The 17211-nt window shown below is 46.0% G+C and overlaps 1 long non-coding RNA gene across 1 annotated transcript in view; it reads left to right on the forward strand.

Moving 5' to 3' along the window:
- Positions 1–17211, forward strand: part of LOC309858823 — an 18176-nt gene continuing 965 nt past the window's right edge. Inside the window, exons 1-2 of the long non-coding RNA XR_014308359.1 lie at positions 1–827; positions 13912–14128. This is a non-coding gene — a long non-coding RNA (uncharacterized lncRNA). The remainder of the gene's footprint in view (positions 828–13911; positions 14129–17211) is intronic.

Here is a 17211-nt window from a genome sequence, read left to right on the forward strand (position 1 = left end):
TTAGAGAGGGCACGGATTGCATGGAGCACTGGGTGTGGTGCAAAAACAATGAATACTGTTACGCTGAAAAGAAATTTTAAAAAAAATTACCAAACAGTTCAAAAAATAAAAAACCAAAACCAAACCAAAGCAAAACAAAAATGTCTACCTATTAAAGCCCGAGAGGGGCGCCTGGGTGGCTCAGTGGGTTAAGCCTCTGCCTTTGGCTCAAGTCATGATCTCAGGGTCCTGGGATGGAGCCCTGCATCAGGCTCTTTGCTCAGCGGGGAGTCTGCATTCCCCCCATAATGCCCCCCCGCTCCGCCTGCCTCTCTGCCTACTTGTGATCTCTATCAAATAAACAAATAAAAACTTAAAAAAAAAAAAAAAAAGCCCAATAGACTTCGCAAGCATTAGTTCACACCATCCTCTGGCATCACTCCGAGAAGGGGACTGCGGTTGACGCCATTGTACACATGGTGAAACTGAGGTTATAATCGGTCAGACCCTAGATATGCCACAGGATGACCCGGAAGGGGGTTTCCAAGGTGTATTAAGTCTTCCGGATAAACAGTTTCTGAACCACACCTAGGACGGGGCTGGGGTAAGGCGTAAGCGGTTAACACTGGAGGGGGCACCAAGTAAATCCCCAGTCAGCGTTGGCTACTGTTATTTCTTTGAACTTAACCGCTTTATTGTTCTCCATCGAGGGAGCATGAAGCCATCTGATGCCATTTGAGGAGCCCACAGTCTCTGAGTCACACTTCATGACCATGGTTGTTCAATACCCAAGTCACACAACTAAAGCTGAAAGATGAAACAAACCCTGGTACAAAAGAAACTCCGCAGTGAGTGATGGACTATAATCTTCCTATTTACTTTCTCCTTGGCTCGCGGACTGAGAAGTGATTACATTATTAGCCGTGAGGGGCAGGGAAGCACTCCTCTTGCCTCAGTAATTTATGAAGCCACTCGAGAAATAAACCTTGCTGTTCTCAAATTTTCTCATGAGCCAACTAAACATAACATCTTTTGGTCTCATAAAATTTATTATTTGAGGTAATTATTGGGGCATGAGATGTCAACAATGCACAAAATTAATACAATTCTGGAATTCTTCCAAAGTCATAAATGTTTTGAAATTTTATTTTCACAACAACCAAACCTAAACTCTGGATGTTTATGCCTCAAGACTTGTATTAGAGTAGAAAGAGAGAAGGGTACTTGGGTGGCTCAGTTGGTTAAGCAGCTGCCTTTGACCCAGGTCATGATCCCAGGGTCCTGGGACTGAGGCCCCTAAGTGGGGCTCCCTGTTCAGTGGAAAGTCTGCTTCTCCCTCTCCCTATGCCTCTTGCCGTCTCTCTCTCTCTTTCTCTCTCTCAATCTCTCTCCAATAAATGAAGAAACAAAATCTTTAAAAATAAATTAAAATTTTTTTAGAAAGAAAAGAGAGAGCGAGCTGTTTCCCGGAAGAACTCTTCATTACATTCAAACACAGATGAGACAAACTTCACTTGGGCAGAAAATGAAAGCAGCATGGAAATTAAAGCCAGAAAGATCTTCTCGTCCCACTTAAGAGAGATGAGCAAACAGAGCCCCACAGGCTACATTGCCCTGGGGTCCACTCCTGGCTCATGCCCTTGGGCAACTAATATTTACTGAGTATTCATCACGTGCCAGGTATTGGCACCAGAGATAAAATTGTGAGCAAAAGCACATACAGCCCCTGTCCTGAAAAAAAAAAAAAAACAGAGATGGATCCAGTAATCATAAACCAGCCTAAGTCTGTCACTGTTCAAATCACGACAAAGCAGAGGTATACCAGGAAATGAGAACCTGAGGGAAAAGAGATGATGATTTAGAGACTGATCAGGGCGGGCTTCCCAGAGAGGGTGACGAAGGACCTGCGGCCTGAAGTAGGTATAACCAGGCAAAGCAGGGCAGGAAGAGTCTTCCTGCAGAGAACAGTGTGTGCAGTTGGGGGTGAGGAGGGCCAGGGCCTGGAAGGAAGAGGAAGGGAACAAAGGCTGGAGTATCTGGTGGGAGAGAGAGAGGGAGAGACAGACAGACAGACACAGAGAGGGAAGCGGGGAGTCGGGATAGCTGATGGTCATCCCACGAGCAACAGGAACCTTTGAAGGGTCTTCAGCAGAAATGCGACCTCAAGAGCTTTGAGGGGCAGACCCGGGCTGAGCTTTGGTCATGTTACAATGGAGATGCCTGTGAGCAAATCAGAGGTCTCTGGTAGAAGTCAGCTCTGCTCAGGACTATTACCAAGGAACTTCTTTCCTGGCGTCTATAGCTGGTCAGTCATGCGAGAGGAAGGGCCCCTTCAGGCAATTACAAGATTCCTGGGTTTCAACAGCTCCACAGTGGCCAACGCCAAACTCGCTGTGCTAACGAAATGGGGAGGCCCATTCTCTGAGGTAGAAACCCCAGGATCTGAGCAGTACAGCAGACCCTCTAGATGTGACCCCCTGTAAAAAGACCTCAAATCTCCAATGCCTCAAGATAATCCAGAGTCCTGAGTCCCTGCTGATGCCTCAGTTCTGTGATCTGGAAGTACACGTTATTAATACTCCTGACATCCAAGCAATGAGATGGCGATGAAGTCAGAGCATTTCTTCACATCTTTTCTGAAATGAGGTGGATATAGAGAACCAAATACATTTTTCTGTGTGATATGGTGGGTGTGAAGCCCTGGCATCACTTCCAACATGCAGAAGGCTCTGGGCCCTTCCCTGGGATGTGACTGCACCCTCCCTCCTATGCTTAACACATCACTCACTCATCTCAGAGGAAAATGATCGCTTTTGCTCTGTGCCAGGCAATGTGCTAGACTCCAGACATACAAAATCCCCCCTTTATGAAGGAGCTGGGCTTGGTGGGGTGCGGGCATAAAAGAACTCTATTCTTCTGTGGTCTGAATTCAGTCTTTCCTTTCCCTTGGGTGACATTTCGGCAGATGCCGTAGGTCTAATGATTCTGCTTAGATACCAAGCGAACGGGAGTCTCGTTTCAGCATTATAAAATCATGTCCAGCTGAGTGATCACAAAACTGCAGTCCAGTCTTGGATATCACTGAACTTCTGAAGCTGGGGAATCCGTGGAATCTTCTCACCAGCCATGCCTGTTTTCCTCTCTCACCTGTGGCCCCTTCTCCCCACTCACCGGACGCAGTTTCTTGACCATCCCATCATCTATACGGTGGCATCAGGCAAGTCACTGAAACTCTGTGCCACAGTGTCATCAACGCTAAAATGCTGGAAGTATTTTGTCTCCCTCACAGGATCATCGGGGGGCTTAATGAAAATATTTCAGTGTCTAATACATGATAAATATGCAGTGAATGTAGAAAGTACTATTATTATTATTAGTGCCTTCTCTTTGTCTATAAGTATGCTTAAGTTTCTCCTACCCTAAAAGAGATTCCTTGAGATTCCTTATTTTTGACTCATATCATTTTGACTCTTCTTGTCCTTCCTTCCCAGCCCGTATTTACTCCCCTGTCAATTCACTTCTCAGAACCTTGCCTTCTTGGATCCACTCACAACAACAACTGCACTTGTCCCAATGTTCACCAGTCACCAAGTCCCATGACAGCCCACTCACCCTACTAGTCGACACAAATGTTCTCTTGTTGAAACTTATATTTCCTTTGACTTCGACAACACTATACGGATTAATTCCCTAATTAATTTAAGAAACAAGGAGCCTTAAGGAACTTGGTAAGGCTCCCATTGTTGAACCTCACCAGAAAGGAGCTCAATCATCTTTTATTCAAGTAGGGAAAATGAGGAACGGAGAACGGAGAAGAAATCAACTCCAGGCTTAACAGTGACGGGAAGGGCAAACTGAACACCAGCCTCTGGGCACGTGGTCCAGAGCTCTACCCTGCGGCTTGACTTATAGGAGAGAAGGTGCTGACTCTCCTTGCTGCAGAAAGCTTTGGTATTTTTGGTACTTTGGTATTTTGGTATTTTTCGACGATAGCTACCAGACACTGAACTAGGTGCCAGGACTTAACAATGAAGACCCGAGCCTGAAGAGGAAGCAAATCAGCAGCTCCAGCACAGTGTGGGAAGGGCTGTGGCAGCCGTAGGATGCTTTCAGAGCAAAGGAAGAGGACGCCAACCAAAGATCCTTCTGCAGCCCCTGTAACCCCTTCTCAATCTTCTCCATCTTCTATCTCTGCCTCTCTTCCTCCATCCTCCTTCTCTGCCGCAAACCTTGCGCCACACCGCAGTTCAATTCAGCCACGCCCAGGAGGAACCAAGAGCCAGATCTTTGGCTTCCCTTGTACCCCACAAGGCAAGCAGCACCTCATTGGGCAAATTCATCGCTGTTCCCAAGTGTCCAACACAGCATGTGGCACATAGTAGGACAGAAAAGGCTTGTTGAATAAACATCTGTTACCCATAAATCATAATGAAACAATTGGTGTAATTAACAGAATATTTTGAGACTTCTTGAGGATAGAATCAACCCTTCCTTCTCAGAGACTGAGGATCCTTCTAGGTCTCGTTATGTTTGGGGGGTGGGAAGGATGGTATGTGTGTGTGGTGGGGGGAAGAGTGGGGGCAATAAATCTATGGTAAGTGCCTGCTGTGGATACATCATTCCAAGCCCCTAGGCAATTCCTGACTTGTCTGCTCTCTGAGTTTCTAAGGCATGTGGTATACAGTTCTGACAACCCTCAGCCATATATATTCTGGAAGAGTTTGGAGTTCTACTGTCCCATAGCACTGTCCCCATCAAAGTCCTTATCTTGAGAGAACCTCTGAAAGGTTTGAATTCGAGTGAACAAAATCATCAAAATCATCAGTTACACACTCTTGTGACTGCCCCTACCGGGTGCGTAACAGGAGTATGTTAACGGTGATTTGTTTGCTTGAACTCACCCTTTCAGAAGATGGCTTAATGGGTATGAGATTTCTTCGGGAGGAGGATAAAAATGTTCTGAAATTAGAAAGCTGTATTGGTTGCACAACCTTATGAGTGTACAAAAAGCCACCAAATTGTGCAACTTTAAAATGGTTACAGTGGTCAATTTTATGTTGTATGTATTTACCACAATATAACACTAAAAAAAGAGCACACATAACCATTTTAAAATAATCGATTTAATATAACTGAGGGATTGGGGAGTTTCGGTGGTTGGAAAGTTGGGAGGAAAGAGAGAGAGCGGAATGAAAGGGCAGGTGTCCTAATGACACTGACATACTTTGAAGAGCTCCCACACCCTCAGCTGTCTCCCCAGAGGTAAAAAACCAAATCTTGCCAATGAGCCAAGATAATGAAATGATCATAGATCAGGACTCAGCAATAGTCACTGCGCAAACACCATTAAAACCAGAGCTAGTTACGTTAAAATTTTTGTTATGCTAAAATTGTAACGAACATTTTTCCGGATCAATTCATGTGTTAATTCAAAAAGCTTCTGTGCCTGGGTGGCTCAGTGGGTTAAAGCCTCTGCCTTCAGCTCAGGTCAAGATCTCAGGGTCCTGGAATAGAGCCCCGCAGAGGGCTCTCTGCTCAGCGGGGAGCCTGCTTCCTCCTCTCTGCCTACTTGTGATCTCTGTCTGTCCAATAAATAAATAAAATCTTTAAAAACAAACAAACAAACAAAACCAAAAAGCTTCTGCATCCACGCAAAAGTATGCCCCTTGCTGGCCTTGCTGTCTCTCCGGTGGTCTACACTCCGCCCACTCCCCAGGCTCTAAGTCTGTGGGTGAAAGCTCCATGTGACTTTGCTCAAGGTCATGAGACATGGCCACAGGGTCCCATGAGCTCTGAAAGGGCTCCTGAGATGGGTGTCCAGGGGCCCGTGTTCTCAGCCCTCTTCTGCCCCTTTCTAGCTATGGGCTCGGGGTAGAATCCCCCAGCCTCTCTGAGGTTCCCTAGGCCACACAAGAGATAAAATCTAAAATTCTCGAAACCTAGCAGAGGCCCTGTCAGAGCGTCTTTTTAGGAGTAGGTGAAGGCCGCAGGTTGGGGAGTCAGACCACCAGCATTCACCAGCGGGAAGACCATGGATGAGACCCTTCACGGGTCTGAGCCTCAGTTTCCTCCTAGGTCACGGAGGCCGCAGCACCATGGGGAGTCTGCTGTGCGGGTCAGCTGGGCCCGGGCACACACCGAGCAAGGAGGGCGGCAGCCATCGGTAAAGGAGAGCGGCTGCAGATGGTCCAGGCAGCGCCGCTTCCCTGAGTCACGCAGGCCCTGCAACGGGGGGTGCAGGAAAACCAGGGGGGACCGCGCCGCCTCCCACACCGCGGGGCTCGTGCTGTCCCGGGGGTGGGGGCGGGGGGGCGGCCCCCGCGATGAGCGGCTGGGGGCGCGCGGGCGGGTGGACGCGGCGAAGCTAGCTCCCCGCTGCCCGCTCCCGGCTGCCGGCGCGCCCGAGCTTTCCAGAATCTCCGCGCGCCGGGCGGCCGGCTTGGGACTCATTTACTCTCCGACTCCTCTCTGTTCTGCGTTCTGTTCTTAAGTGGTTTACAATACCCCGACTTGCTTGACACCTTAGGGCCAATTTCGCCGTAAATAATTCTCTTGTCTTGGGAATTCTGGTAACAAGACAGCTTGCTTGCTTTCTGCAGGAACACGCCGCGCTCCCCCACCCCACCCCCACCCCCAATCAATATTGATTTACTGGCTCTGCACAGGTGTGCGGAGAGGCCGAGAGCTCCACAGCACGTTAGGGAGATGTTGAGGCAGCCCCGGGGGGGGGGGGGGGGGCTAAAAGCGTGCCTTTTGTGATAAAAGCGTGCCTGGGAGAGGAGTCGGAGCATCCCGCGGCTTCCCGGGAGCCCCACGGAAGCTACGTGCGCGCAGTGCTGGCATTTCAAGAGTTCCCGAGAAAAGGGTTTTCATGTTGTAGGTTTTGGGTTGGTTTGGACTTTTTCCCTTTTTTGTACGCAACCAGGGGAAAATGGAGCTTCATGAAGCTTGAGGTGGGATCCTAGAATCTACAGTTACGCCACCAAATCTAAAGGGAAATGGGGAAATGAAGACGCAAGTCGCTGGTTCTGTTTGTTCAGATTCTTTGGAGGACCCCGTTTTAACACAGGAGGCGGCCCCCTTAGGATCACCGTGAGGCACGGTGCGGGCAAAGACTCTGAGGCCCCAAGGGCAGTGCCAGGGCTGGGCGTGCGGCGCACGCTTTCAGCCCTTGTCCTTGTGTGGCCTGGGCAAAGTCTCCGATTTCTAGATCCACGGAATGGGAATGATGACCATGGCTGCACGGCTTATGTTCCCGCGTTGGCAGAAGAACTTCATGAAATGAAGGTTGCGAACAATGGAACTGTATATGCGTGTGATGCGTAAAACAGGATGAGAATTTCAGTGTCCTGCTCAAGAAGCCAGTCACTCTGGAGAGCTGGTTTGGGATCAGAAATGCTTCAGACGGAGAGAGATGGTGAAGGCCGTGGAGATTTACAAATAGACTGGTGAGATCACAGCCATCACAGAAGAGCACTTTTGGGGAGATGCCAAGAAATGGCGAAACCAAACGGGAAGCTTAGCAGCAGCGCCAGAAGGGAAGGTGTTGCTGGAGCCCACTGGAGGAAGCTGGGGGTTTTGTTCTCTGACATGCTGGGGATATGGAGCTGGGGTAACAGCTCATGATGTGAACTTATGATTCCGTGAGTCACTGTACCATTCGCACCGAGGGTCACAGGCAAAAGACAGAGCCAGGAATAAGTACGCGGTGCCTGGCTGATGTCTGTTCCGGGATCTGTAGAATAGACACGCAGGGCTGGGAGGTGCGGGAGGTGAAATGAGGTGGACAGGCGAGGCAGGTTGTGAGAAAGCCCAGCCAGAGGCCGTGGGAGGAGGTCAGAATGAGCGAACGCTGTCTGGGCAGAGGAGGCTGACAGCAGGTGTACAGACCTGCTACGGGAATACAGAGGAGGCCAAGCTGACCAGCTCTGAAGGAGCTGGAATTCTAGGCAGGGTGGTCAGGAGGCCACTGGGCAGGATGGAAAGATGGCAGACACCTGGAACAGGACCAGAGCTGCAGGGCTTTGGGAGGCTGGATTTCCAGGAGAGACACAAGAGAACTGTGTTTAGGTTTTGCTCCTCCAGAAAGCACTGAGGGACAGCAGGATTCCTGAGAGTTGGGACATCTCCTTTCTTTTGGTAGCCTTGCTGCCTAGCCCAGTGCCTGGCAGACAGAAGGTGCTCAGTCAGTGTTCGTTGGAATGAACCAACCGATGAATGGCAAATGAATAAGGCCAAATTCAAGATACTCAACAAGCTTGGAGTTTCTATTCCGCCTTTTGGTGGCTTTTGACAGCCTTCGGTTTTCTTTCTAATGCCGTATAGCTAATGCCAAGAGGACCCTCGCTGTCTCTCCTGAGAACTCTTGGCCAGCCGGCATGTCTCCAGTCTCCTTCCCTTCTCTTTATAAGTTGTATGCATGCAAGACGGTTGGGGTCCAGTCAGTGGCTTGTTTCCATGGCAACTTGCTTCTTCATTATGCCATGCCCAACCTGTCTGCAGTTACCAGCCATTGCTGTGCCTTATTCATTTCTCAGCCATCTTTATATCCTGTCCTGATCCAGAATGTCTTTCATTAAGGGAACATTGTCTTCTCACAATTAATTTTTTTAATTGTATTTTATTTTGTTTCTTTTTTCAGTGTTCCAAAATTCATTTCATAATTAATTTTAAAAACATACTGAAACACATTATGGCATGACTTCTTTTTTCAACTAGACATATAAAATTTCTCCACAACCTCCTTGCCAAAAGAATAAGTTTCCTTGTCATTGACTCTTCAAAACTGTTTCCTCCACACATAGTGTATGCCAGCCCTGGAAAGAGTCTCCAGGAGAAGAATTTGGCTCTCCAAATAAAGTCTGGCTGTCAAATTTTCACCTACATCTGGGGACTCTACCCCCCCCCCCCTTGCTGGTCACTGTCCTGATTGTATCGCCAGCAGTCTTACCGTCAGTACTGAGGAATGTGAACACTAACTCCAGAAAATAGAGGAACAAGAGTCGCGGTGTACGTTTAATTTTATTTTACGGTGTCATTTTTATTAGGCCCATCCATTTCTGTTTCTAAGGCTCCTGGTGTGGTTTTCAACACTTAAATGAAGAAGGATCTGTCTGACCCATTCTTGGCATCCATCTTGCCCCACTCACAGAGAGTGCCTTGACCACAGTCTCTTTCTCAGCTGTAAACTTGTGAGACTTAGGAAGCACTCAGAAGGCGCCCACTAACACCAGTTCAGGATCACCTTATCTTTTCCTTTTGACGTGCATTTTCACACCCCCTGGCAAAACGGTCTGCCATGCAATCGCCACTTGCAGCCAGCGTGGATAGGCTCGTCCCTGACCCACCAACTAGTCCTTTTCCTCACTGGGGCCCCTTTACCACCATTCCTTGCCTTCCCATAAGGCGCCATATTGGTTCCCACATTTGGTATCTCCCACTTATAAGGCTTCTGATGGCTCAACTCAGTGTATTGCAGAGGTCTTCGATCTAGATCCTTTCCACAAAGCTCAGCCAGGGTCTACACAGCGGGCCATTCATTGCTGGTGGCTAAGGTATAATTCCACGTTCCTTAGAACAACATTCCTCTGTGCATTAAAAATCCAGTTTTGATTTCTCCTGCTCTTTCCATGCTTGCATTTAGAGATGAAGAGCACCAGAGAATATACAAAAGTCATCCTAACCATGCAATTGTGCTGTGACCAATTTGTGAAAAATACTTTCTAAAGAGGTGGTTCTATATAGCATATGTGGGGTCATTGTGGTAGGGAAGTCTTTCCTGTATTGGGTTGAACGGTGTCACCTTCAAAAATACATTCTGGTTCTTATCCCTAATTCCCCAAATATGACCTTATTTGGAAATACAGTGTCTGATGATAAATCAAATTAAAATGAGATCATGCCGGATCATGGTGGGCCCTAGCCCAATGACTGCTGGTCTTCTCCTAAGAGAGAATATGGGTCACAGAAGGAAAGCTGTCAGTGCGAAGACAGGAGAAATCAGAGTTCTGCTGCCCTAGCCAAGGAATGCAAATTCTTGCCAGCAGCCAGCCAGAAGGTTGGAGAGACAAGGAAGGATTCTTCCTTCGAGCCTTTATTCAGCTTCTAGCTGTGGGAGCATAAATTTCTGTTGTTTTAAGGCACTCCATTTGTAATCATCTGTTTTAGCAGCCCTAGAAAAGAATGCATTCACCAGCTAGAAAGCTAGGTAGAGGTGAGAGGTTTGACTCTCTTCAATTTTGTCCCGCCTCCAGTGTTCAGCTCTCTCCCAGGGATCAATGGGAATGTGCCCAGTTTGTTTCTGGGATGAGGCTACCTTCTTTACTTTGAGATGTGAGAAAACAAATACAGAGCTTTCCTCCTCCCCTGACACTGGTAACATTATTACCCACAAGGCATTAGACACTTGTGTTTGAGATACTACCGAAATATTTACAGCTCCTACTGGAGTATGAATGCCTGATATTCCCATGTGAGGCTACTTGTGAACCACCCCTGACCAGCTACACACCACTGGACCCTCCACTCACGCCCAGCTAATGAATTCAGTATGGCTGCCCGAGTGGACTCATTAGCCTACAAGTTCAGGAAGGCAAATTGAAGGCTGGATGTGACAAGTAGTGCAGATTATAAATGGCCATTGTACATTTTGTTCCAAGGAAAATTTCTAATGCTTTTAAATTTTAAAGTGCTTTTAAAATTGTTTGTTTGTTTGTTTGTTTTTGTTGGGGGCACAGCCCTAGAGCTGGGAGTAATGGAGAGATGGAAACAAATCTCCTGGTTTGGTAGGAAAGCAATGGTAGCAGTAAACACTGGTCAAAAGGGAAATTGAAGAAATGTTGCAGCAATAGAATTGGTTCAATGTTGCCTAGAAGCAGAGTTACAAATAAAGCTGACTCCCAAGCTGAGAAAGTCCGGAAAATGGTTGGGTTACTGACTGTGGTAGGAAATTGGTTTTTTGAGATCAAGAAGGGCAAGAAAGAGGGGATGAAGAGGAGGATGTATCAGACTCACAGGCTTATAGAGCTTGGCAGAGCCCTCAAGGTCATTGACTCCAGGGGCCACATTCTACAGGTGCACAGCTAGGGATCGAAGAGAGGAATCTGTCAACCAAAGTTCTGCAGCTAGCAAAGTGTAGAGCCAAAATCAGAATCCAGGACTCCTCTCCTAGTCCAAATTAGAGATCAGGAACTGGAGATAGTGGGAGGGTTTAGACCTATGGATGTAAATTTTGGAGACCCCCCCACTTTGTAGCTGGTAACACACAAAGGAGAATATATGGAACAGAGGTTACAAACCACAAACTCATGGTTCAACCTTTACCCTATTTAAAAAATATATTTAAGTTCTTTTCTTTCTAACATTTAAAGATCAAATAAGTTCTGATAAAACTCGGGGTTTCTAGCCACTCCGGGAAAAGTCAGTCAATCTGTGAAAAACTGAGGAAGAGCTCCTTCCTCTCAGACAGGCGGGGCCCAGGTTGGTTTACCCTGCCCACCTGTCTGGCTTCACAGCTGACACTCCCGGTCTGGCCCCTGTGGGCCCTGGAGTTTACAAGCCCTGGGAGCGGGGCAGATCGGCCCAAGTCCTGAGCCCGAGGCTCACAGCTTGACTGGAAATGGCAGAGGGTGAAGCGAAGCCAGCAAAGGAACGTGGAGACAAGAATGTCCAGGGAGCCTAGGTCACGGAGGCAAAGGTCTTGTCCAGCAATCCAGAGACGGAGTTTTCATCTATTTTTAGATAAAGTAACAGGATGTGGAAACCAAAAAAAGTGGACAGTTCTCTGATCCTGCACAATGGCGATGACTTATGCAAAACATCCTCTTTCCTATTTTTAACTAGATCACAGAAGCTGCGTCAGAGGGCGTGTTGCTGACTAATCCTGTGCGGTGCCTTTCTCTGAATTGCATAAATGCCATCTACATAAGCTGAAAACCATTTGAGAAGGGAGAAAAAAGTCTGTAAAGACTACCGCACACAGGGCATTCTTATAAAGTGTTCAGAGTGAGATCAGGGTGTTCTGGGCCACTGCTTTCTGGATATTGTTTGGGACTTCATGGTTGAATGAAGCAGACATTAAAAAAAAAAAATTCATTTCCTTAGGCTGAATTAACTGATCCCATGATTGGTTTGTACTCTATAGTGACAACTCATTTTTAGTAGGTAACATGGAGAATGGTGCTGATTTCTCAGCAAAATTATTTCCTAGTTGGGTGAATACCCCCGCTCCTGGGTCAGGCATGTTGTGGGAGGAAAGGACTCAGGAATGAGAGCCCAAGGTTCTCCAGGGCAAGAACGACATCATGACAATGACAGAGCTTCAGGGTCAGCAGAGACCTGGGTGACGGCAGAAGGCAGCCCTTTCCCATTTTACTGAGATGGAGCTGCTGCGGGTGCTGGGTGGGGGGCAGGGGCTCTTCTCCCCCCGCCACCCCGCTGCTTCCATGCACTCCAGCTGACTGCCAGCTGCCAGGCTGTGGGTCCCTTGTCCTGGGGGCTTTTTTCATAATGGAGGGGAGTCAGAGAGGAATAAAAACCACCCAAAAGCAGCAGCAGCAGCAGCCCCAACCAGCAGCTGGCGGGAGCTGGTATATAAATACCCCAGTCCCTCACCCCTGGGCGGAATAACCCTAGCATGGGCTCTGCGAGCTGTTTAACGGAATAAGTAGGCTCTTGGCTTGGTCACCAGGGAGCTGGTGACCCACAAAGTGAACTAGAGGAAGGGGTCTCTACCCCTTCAAACAGGAGTCCACGAGTTTGAAAAAGTGCAAACAGGGTCGGACCCTCAAGTGATCAAGAAATTGAGGCCAGGAGGGTTTAAAGGACGTCTCCCAGCTCCCACACGGAGTTTGTGTTTGAGGACATGGCCCCGTTCACCTGTCCCAGACCCGTGCTCTGCCCCCTGTGCTCGCTCCCTGGGAGGCGGGACTCAGGTAGAGCCTGGAAGGCAGGAGAAAGCAGGGAAGGAAATGAGGGGAAGGAATCCAGGAGAGCCCAGCTCCGAAGGGGAACGCAGGGGACTCTCAGGGGGCCAGTCAAAAAGAGGGTTTTTTGTGTGTGTGTGTTTGTTTATTTGTTTGTTTTAAATTTTCAAAAAGAGCTTTTTAATAAAGGAAGAGCTCAGACAGAGGAAGAATGAGAAATGTGGTGGGGGCTGGGACCAGATGGGAGGGAGCTTGAATGCCTGGTGGGGGTGGCTATGAACTCCCAGCATGTGCAGATCTGGGTCTCAAAGCTGGGAAAGGACACAGAAAAGCCATGCTTTGGGAGGCAGCACAGTAGAGTAACTGTGTTCAAATCCTGCTTCCAGAACCTTTGCTCTTTGCCTCAGTTTCTTCAGCTGTACAATAGCAGTAGCATCAGGACTTCCCTTATGAGATTTTGGTGAGGATTAATGGGAATAACACACCCAAAACAGTATCTGGCACCTCAGTCATAGTTACGATGTTTTCTATGAAGGACTGAGTTGTGTCAGGAGAGGAAAGCCCCCCGGCCAAAGCTAGCTAGTAGCAGAGACCCAAATTCAAAATCAGTTCTGACTTCCAACTCAACATTCTTCTGCTTTGACTGCATCCTGCTTTCAAATGATGTCTTATTTATTTTCTTGTATTAGCATTCACACTTGTAAGACACAGCGCCCTTATTTCGTGCAAACAGACCTCCACAACAGTTTCATTTTGGAAAAACAGTTCTGATCGATTTCTTTCACTCCCTAATTAATATGTCACAGTTAGAGCAAGTGCACTGCTCCCTTTTGAAAAACAAGGCTTTCAATTTTCAGGTCTTCAGCTACTGACATCGTAGTCTGGACTTGAAACCGTGTGAAATTACATATGACATTTAAATTTAATAACTGTTCTGATTGCTTCTTTGTGTCTGTGGAGAGAAGAATATTTATTTTGACCAAATGCTACCTTTTCCTTTTCTCATCAGATAAATCATACTTAGGACCCGAAAGCTTCTGTTGCTCTTTATGATTCACTGGTCAACCATGAAAGAACAAAACAAATGGTGAAATTTCAGAAACAGTGCATTGGTGATTCTTTCCAGGAGACTGTGGTCTCTCAGAGAATCAGAGACAAGGGATGGCAGCTTCTGCAGAGATTCTGTAGCCTTCCTCTTTACAGATGAGAAAATTCAACTCAGAAAGGTGAAGTGAATTTTGCAAAGTCATCTGGCTAGTGGGTGGTAAGAGGAACTTTGAGCCCATGTGTGTTTTCTGACTTTGAGTCTCCATTGCATCGTTTCTGGCATCAACCTATGCATTTCTTAAAAGTCTTTCTGCATTATCAGGCAGGCAAATCCAGCTTGCCGCTTGGTTTTGTAAATAAAGCTTTATTGAAACACAGTCATACTCACGCATTCATGTTTTGTCTGCCCTTTGCTTTCTCACTTCCCCTGCAGAGGTGAGAAGGTTTGCAGTGGAGACCCTGTGGCTGCAAAGCCTGACATATTTACTATCCGTCACTTCACCAAAAAAGTTTGCTGATTCCTGTTGTATACCAAGCCTGGTTGACACTATTTTTTGTTGTTCCTTTGCTTCTGTTTTAATCTTTTTGCATCAGACCTTACTTTCAAAAGTTGAAAAAAGTGACATTGAGCAGGGAACAATGGGAAAGGAGAAAGAAGACAAACATTTATTTTTCTAATTTGGGGAGACTTTATATGTGTCATTTCATTTAATTCTCAAAAAGATGCTGTCGATTCCTATTTTAAGGAATTGATAAAATTTGAGGGTTGAATCCAGCCTTCCCTGTTCTAAAACCTGTTTTTTCTACTGTATCATGTGACTGTCATTGTTGAGGTGACTTTCATTTTTTTAGAAATGTGATCTACACATCACGTAGATCACAATGTGAACTTTGTAAACTATCTAAATTGGGATAGTTTAATTAAAAAATAGTATTGGGTACCTAACTATGTTTGATAGTTAACTACTCTTTACGATTATTTAATGTATGATACCATCATCAGTTCTGGTTTTGTTTGGATAGGGAGTGGGGCTGCAGAAAATAAATACGATTCACGTTTGGACAATTTGCATTTTGCACTATTGAAAAGTCTTGATGGATTAATAGCTTCTTCAGCAACAGATAGAACAGAAGTTCTACATGTATGTCCACACAACCAATCACGTCGATACCATGTAGACATGTTTCTATTTAATCAGCAACCCATCCTCTCCAAATCTTGCTTCAGTCCTCTAAGCAGCAGTTCCCAGATTGGCCCAATCATATGAACACCTGCTCCATCCCAGGAAGTCCCGCAGAATACAGACTCCCGGGACCCTCCCTCAACTCTCCAGTCCGTGGATCTGAATTTAGGTTTGGGAATCTGTAATTTTATTATTTTTTTTTCTTTAACCTCTGGAGGCAATTCTGATGTTCAGCCAGCTTTGAGAACCTCCACTCTGGGTAATGAGTGAATGGACACCTGTATTTTTGTCACAGTCCTTCCTGGTTCTCCTGTGTGTCTTCTAAGCTCATCCTCTTCCTGAGCCTCACACTGTGGGCAGGAGGCACATTGTTGCTCATCTTTGTTGAATGAGACTTGGGGTGGGGGCACCTTACACAGCACACTGTGTGTTTCCTCAGTATCCAGGAAAGTAGTGCTCATACTTCTGTCCTCGTTGTAGTGAGCTGGCTGGTTATACTTTCCTTTCTGTCATTGCCTTTTTCACTTTTCCTTTGCATTTGCATGAAATTCCTCAAAGGACAAATCCAACTCTGATATCTTCTCTTTTCTGGTTATACAAGGGAAGTTCATAGACACCCAGAATTTAGATATGATAAAAAGCTCGTATCCCCTGTCCTCTGTTATCCATCTTTCCTTTCCTGCTTTAAAAAATGTCACTACAACCATGAAGGATTAAAACCAAAGAAAACTTTGAACCCTGAAAGTTTGTTGGTCTCAGCCATCCATTAATTGAAACCTTTAATCCTGGCTGTTGTGGGGTTACATTAGCCTAATAAAATAGACTTTTAAATATATATACATATATAACTACATTCAGCCCATATTCACTTTTTTTTTTAACCAGTTCCTTTTTCTTCCATAGTATAAGTTAATTAAAATAATTGACCTCAACGGTATTTTCACTATGAATGACTTTGGATGAGAAAATTAGTTCTTACTTTCATAGAATGAGATATGTTTATTTCTCTTAGGTGAATTAAGACAAAAATACATGGTGTGTGGCGACTTCAATATATCCCATATTATAATTAGGATTGATAAGGTCCTCATCAAGAAAGCAGCAGATTGGGGGTGCCTGGGTGGCTCAGTGGGTTAAGCCTCTGCCTCCAGTTCAGGTCATTAAGCCAGGATCCTGGGATCAAGCCCCGCATCGGGCTCTCTGCTCAGTGGGGAGCCTGGTTCTTCCTCTCTCTCTCTCTCTCTCTCTCCTTACTTGTGATCTCTGTATGTCAAATAAATAAAATCTTTTAAAAAATTTTATTAAAAAAAAAGAAAGTGGCAGATATCAAATTGAAAGAAGAATAACGATGTTTCACATGCCAAGTCGAACAACAAATTAGATCTATTACTGTGAAGTTGTTTAGAACTAGTGTATCTCACCGTTGGAGAGACACAACTGACAACAGGTGCGAAACTGACATAGACGTCAGACTGATACTTGAAAGACCGGAACGAATATGGCGCCAAGTGGGGATTCATGAGATGAGAAATAGTGACTTCGACTGCAATAATGCAATATCTTTTATAAGCCATTAAAATTAGAGGTGAAAAAGGAAGCATATTAAATTACTTTGAGCGGTATCTTTCCACTGCCACAAGATCAACAGAGCATGTTTCACAATAGATGTCTCAAGAAATTTAACTATCCGTTCATTTCAATTTAAAGTGGATAAGCTGTAATTAAATAAGCATTTTATATCCCAGTTAGACTGGCCCTAATGAGCAAGTCTAAATCTTGTTTTCAAAGGATCAAATTGCATTCTGTGCCATCCCCTCCTTGCCAGCCTGTCCTTCCGATAGGGACAAGCACTTGAAAGTGAGGACAGACATGCCTAACAGGGACAGCAGGACACTCTCCAGGAGACTTGTGGACTGTTCAAAGTCACGGTGCATTAGAAACAATAGAGATTATGCTACTTCAGAAAAGTAATTTTGGTTTCAAGGGAATTAAGACCCTTGACTAATTTCTCCAATGCCCTTCTCATAGAGAACAGGGGTAAACTAGGCATTCATAATAGACCAGGACAGAGAACACAG

This window comes from Mustela nivalis, assembly GCF_964662115.1.
Source record: "Mustela nivalis genome assembly, chromosome: 2".
Lineage (NCBI taxonomy): Eukaryota > Metazoa > Chordata > Mammalia > Carnivora > Mustelidae > Mustela > Mustela nivalis.